This window comes from Juglans regia, unplaced genomic scaffold (genome assembly GCF_001411555.2).
Source record: "Juglans regia cultivar Chandler unplaced genomic scaffold, Walnut 2.0 Scaffold_70, whole genome shotgun sequence".
NCBI classification, from domain to species: domain Eukaryota; kingdom Viridiplantae; phylum Streptophyta; class Magnoliopsida; order Fagales; family Juglandaceae; genus Juglans; species Juglans regia.
Genome location: NW_023361868.1, coordinates 11,843 through 17,596, shown reverse-complemented (window position 1 = coordinate 17,596; position 5,754 = coordinate 11,843). Strand labels below are relative to the sequence as shown.

General features: G+C 35.4%; 1 long non-coding RNA gene across 1 annotated transcript; it reads left to right on the top strand.

Moving 5' to 3' along the window:
• The first annotated feature begins 668 nt into the window (after positions 1 to 668).
• Positions 669 to 5,170, top strand: LOC118346132. The gene is made up of 4 exons (XR_004799487.1): positions 669 to 774; positions 1,949 to 2,012; positions 4,402 to 4,469; positions 4,775 to 5,170. It is a non-coding gene; the product is annotated as an uncharacterized LOC118346132 (long non-coding RNA).
• Positions 5,171 to 5,754: the final 584 nt, after the last annotated feature.

Below are 5,754 nucleotides of genomic sequence, written 5' to 3'. Positions count from 1 at the left end.
GGTGAGAGAGAGAAGAGAGGAAATTAGGGATTTAGGGTTTTAATCCTAGCCCTACATCTAGGGGTCCCTAACCTAGATCTAACAGTGGGGATTAAACTAAGAGGAATAAAAGAGGATAGAAAATAAATGGAAGGTAAATATATTGAGTATTAAAACCAAACTGTTTATTCTTGATCTGAAAATAATATTCTTGTTCATAAAATAAAATGATGAATTTAATAAATATTTGTAAGAGAAATAAAAGCATCTAAATAAATAGAGTTTTTAACATAAAGTAAAATAATGAATATTAAATAATATTCCTAAAGAAATAAAATCATTTAAATAAAATGATTTGCTAAAATTATATTATTTCTGGGGCTCCAAAATATATATAGAGCTTACTTTAAAAATAGGCTTGGTTCAATAATACTAAAAATACCCCATTTAAAATAATTTTGGACATTTAAAATATTTTGAAGATTTTAAAATACTCGGCTCGATTTAGAAATCATCTGCTAAATTTAAAACACAGATTCGAGATTTAAAACGCAATGGCAAGACTCGTGACCAATCGAGAGAAAAAGGAGCTGTTGGTCACAGTTTTAGACTTGAACACTGTGTTAAGTGGTTAAGTCATTTTTAGGTAGAAATTTAATTTCTATGATTTCTAGTGCAACATCATTGGATTTGATGGAGATTTAATCTTGCAGATTTGATGGAGCTGCAGTGGAACCTCGAAAGGGGATAAGAAGTGGTCATGTACCTGGCAGCAAGTGCATTCCTTTTGCCCAGGTGAAAGATCAAGTTGTTGGATGATTTCTATCGTATTGTGATGATGTGAAGAAACACGCATAGCCTTCCCAACTGTTACATTGAATCCGATTGTTTTTTTTTCCAGATTGCATTTGCATTTAGCTTTATTTCAAATGTTGTACAAATTATGATTGTCATGGTTTAGGTTCTTTCTCAATATTTTCCTGCCTTTTTAAGTCTAAATAAATTTCATGACTTATAATAGAAACAATGGGTTGGATTTAGGTAGGTTTAAGTACGTAGTCTGCAAACTGTCAAGTGGTTCCACTTCTGGTTTACATGTAACTTTTTGTGATCACTGTTTTGGATGAAAAAAGGCATAAGTTGTAAAGGTCTCACTGCATTATGTTTATTGACATCAAGTAGATATTTTAGATTTCTTTTAGTTTTATCATCTCAGTTTTTAAAAGTATTTCAATAGCTATGTTACATGTTATTTCACTCGAATTTATTGTAGTTCTTGGGAAATAAGACGATCTTGGTGATTCAGGAATTTGAAAAGGCTATGCTGTATGAATATAAATGTAAAGAATAAACTGAAAAATGAACTTTTAGGGATTGTGTGACTTATAATTTTTATCTCTCTGCTTAAAATATGAGATGCAATCAGTGACAAAGCGAGAATCTAATGTGTGTGTGTGCGCGCGCGCGTGTATAACAACTTATCAAATATATATATATTTATATATATATATATCTAATCGTTGATCCAAGATATGAAAAAAATCTGTTATGTAGTTCCAAAAGTTCCACATAACAGTTCATGCCACAGAGAGCAGTAATTGAGAAATTTTTTAAAAACCTAACAAGACCATTACACGAGAGAATATATAAGGATTTCTCCCTTCCCTCAAATTCCAACATTGTAGATATTGGGATCTGGATTGGCAATACAGATTTTGTTAAAACATTAGCAGTGGCTAATGGAAACTGGCATAATGTTTTTTCATGAGTTCCAGAAAATTACTTGATAAAGCCTGACTGGGTAACATCGACTGTGTGGAATGATACATGTTGGACCCATAAAAATAAGGGTTTTATGAAGAAGTTGTTATGCCTTTTCCTGTATGGCTTGGTTCACTTGATCCAAAAGAAATTGACATCTATTCCATGATATTTGATTTTGATGGACGTGCATGGTGTTTCTTTGTAGTTGTTGGACGCTTCACAGTCACTCTTACCTGCAGATGAGCTGAAGAGACGATTTGATCAAGAAGGTAAGGATATATTTTTTTAAAGAAATTTTTAGGTCATTTCTATTCTCGTGACAGTTTTATGTCTCATTGTAAGTGTTAAATACCTGACTGAACTTGACTTGAAAACTAATTCTGCATATTCCCTGTGTATTTGGGTAGCACCCTTTTTGGTGATTAATAAAGTTTAAATTACTTATCTTAAAAGAAAATAAAGCTAATTCGATTTAAATATTAATACTCTGTATGAGTAAACTAAATGCAGAATAAATACAAAAACTGTGGGATTAGCCATGAGACACATGTAAAACTCACCACAGTATGAATGCCTGTATACATAAATATTACACACGCACAAACACACACACTTGAAAACAGACACAAGCATACATGAATGTATCTGAATATGCCTTTGAGACTGTGCTTGTAGAGTGCCACATGCAAAGCATTGTGGGTATTTCAGCTACGTACATTGTTGTTTTTAGGAATTCATAATTGAAAGCAAACATATGGAATTTAAAATGAATAGTTAATGGACAGGAAGGGAAAAGATTATTACATTGCTTTGTTTTCTTTTGAGGTATTCAAGGAGTGGAAAGGAATCTGATTAGATTGATGATTACTATTATACCTTATTTAAAAAGTTCAAAGAGTTTTATTTTGTTGATAGAAAGGTAATTCCATTTTCTAGGGTTCCACCCAAAAGTGGGAAAAATCTAGATGGTGGCTTTGGAGGAATGCTATTGAAAGCACTGTTCCATTCCTTTCCTGGAGGGCATTACAATGCTGGAATGGTGTGTTCTAGGGGTGGGCAGCAGGTCAACTGGACCTGCTCTGCCCGCCACATCAACCTCTCCTGCTAGGGGACAGGCAGGCAACCCGTCTGCCCCGGATACGAGTGCGGGCAAATAGTAAAGATTAAAGCCCTAGTGGTTGGGCAGCAGGTGGACTACCCACTCGCCCACATGGGTATATATTGAAAAAACCCTATAATTCTCATATCCCTCATAAAGTTTAAGCAGCCGACCCCCCTTCTCCTTCTCTCTCTTCTCTTCTCCTCCTCCTGCTCCTCCTCCTTCATATCCTCTTCTTTTTCTCCACCTCTTCTTCACGTCACACCCATACCCAGGGTGTGGCCGTGGGTCTCTGTATAAAGACCCAGTTGTGGGTCAGATGAATTTTTTTTTTCTTGCATTTTTCTTTAGATCTTCACATTTTTTTGGTTGGATTTGTGTATATATTTTGGGTTATATGGACTTGGGTTTTGGATTTGTAGGTTTAGAGTTATGAATGGGTTTTTGATTTGGGGTTTGGAGTTATGAATGGCTGAGGCCAGACAGTGGGATGGCAAAATCTGCCCACCTGTGAGGTGGGGGCTGACAGTCTGGAACTTAGGGCGGGGCTGGGGGAGGGGTGCTCCCCACCCGTATAGGGCAGGTAGCACCCCCAGTGCATTCCCTCTCCAACTCTAATGGGGACATATAGTCAAGCTGGCTAGCAGATCCCTATTTTTTAACCAAGAAAGAGTAATGCATTTGTCCGGTAAAAATGTCCTCTCTTTTACACTTACCCGAAATGATACGCAATATAATTCATCATTTTAGTATGTGTTTATCCCTTATGTTATCTTTCTTTTGTGTTTGCTAGTTTATGATTATGAAGGCTTTTATTTTTGTGGCCAACAAGTCTGCACTTCCCATCATTCACGTCTCTTGAAGTATTCCTTAAGTTGTAATTCTTCTTCCGAAGATTTTTACATTCCTTTTCCACCATATGATTGCTACCCAAGGTAGTTTAGAAATTATAGGTCTGAATACTAAGGCACTCACTTTGTATTCTTAATTTCTTGGAAATGTCTTGGAAGTGGTGAATTGTCTAGGCTCCAATGATAATTCCTTAGTCACGGTTCTTTTTTAGCCATGAGAGTCATTGCCTGATGACTACAAGTATATACACAAACCAATAGAGAGAACACTTGAGTTGTTTCAACAATGTACTTGACCTCTTCCATTTCATATCAGGCCTTCAGATTGTAATTCAATATCTATAACAAAAAGATATGTGACTAGGAAAATCTTTATTTAGAAGATTAGAAATTCTACATTTTAGTAAATGTTTGTTGTGTTTCATTGAAATCCAATAATTTTTTTTTTTTTGATCGGTAATTTCATTGAAATCCAATATTAAGAGTGGTGAATCGAATGATGGAGTTTAATATGGTTTGTGATTCCAAGAATAACTTAAGGCCATGTTTTTCTTTGAATATCCACCTAGCTTTTTTCTATAGTTTGCTTATGATTAGTTATAATAATGCTATGTTTGTGTTTCCATGGTAGAGTAGAGGTCAATTGGCCATACTTTTGTTCAGCTGGATTGTTATATGACGATACTAATAAACTAAATTCTAATGCAGGCATCTCTTTGGAAAGCCCTGTGGTAACTTCATGTGGCACTGGAGTAACTGCATGCATCCTTGCCTTGGTCTCTCTCTCTCTCACTCACTTATAATGTCTTATATTTGCTTCTTGTGTAGTTGGAGGGGACTTTGGCAATTTGTTTTTGTTAGACTTGTGGAGGAGAGGAAAAGATTTCCCTTCCTTTGGGGCATTTGGGTATATAGGTTATAATTTCGTCTTGTTTCCATTCAGTTAGTTGAAACAAACCAAGAGGATATATAGATTAAGATGATTGGATGCCTACAGGCCTAGTTTTCTGTTGGGAATTCATTATATTGGCAACAAAAAAACCTTGAGGATGGAAAACTTCTTATGCTTTATGTTTTTCAGGGTCTCCACCGACTCGGGAAGCCTGATGTTGCAGTCTATGATGGATCTTGGACTGAGTGGGGAGCACATCCTAATACACCTGTCGACACTTCCTAAATGTTTATGCAACATAAACATGAGTTACTCGGACAATGAGGAAAGTGGTTGTATTAATAACAGTTAAAAATATCATTTGCAGTTTTGTGTTTGTTTCTAAAATCTCATCATGTGATGTTGAATTGGAAAAGTGATCATTTATGGGGAGCCCAAGAAACAAAACATGGGGGAAGAGACATTATGTACATTGGGGTGGCATTCTCAGGTTTCATATTTTGTTGATCAAACATAAATAATCAGCAGGCATGCTCTTCTTTTAAGAATCCACCTCCTACTTACTAGCCAGCTCCTTTGGCACTATGCCCTTAGCTTCTCTTGAGAAAAATTGTAGAGGTTTGGTTTTATTGTTTTAGATGTTGGACCCAATTCAAACTTTTGAATAAGAAATTTGTCATAAATTTTGCCATTTCAGTATATAATGCCATACGAAGTTGGGCTGAGAATTTGATGCGGAAGGAGGAGAAAACTTGATATGTAAATTTTCATGGATTATGAATAATATATCAAAATAAATTTCATGAAAACATAGTTTTTTGGTCCAAGTTTGCTAGAATTTTTAGCAATTCAGTCAGATTCATGAAATCTGGGCCTTCGAATGATTCAAGGATTAAAAAAGCCAGAATCATCCTTCCTACTAGATTTATTTGACAACAATAAATTTCAGTTTTGATTTCAATTAAATTAGGGTTCATCAGCATAAACAATCAACTGACTGGGGAAGGTCACAATTATTCATTTTTTCAATCAATTTTTAATGGTAAATGTTCAGGTTGTGATCCTTACCGTCTTTGAAATAGGGGTGAGCACTGACTTAGTCGGAGTCGGATTCCCTTAAATTTGACTCTGACTTGTTGGAGCGGAGTCAGATTTGAGCTTTCAGCTTT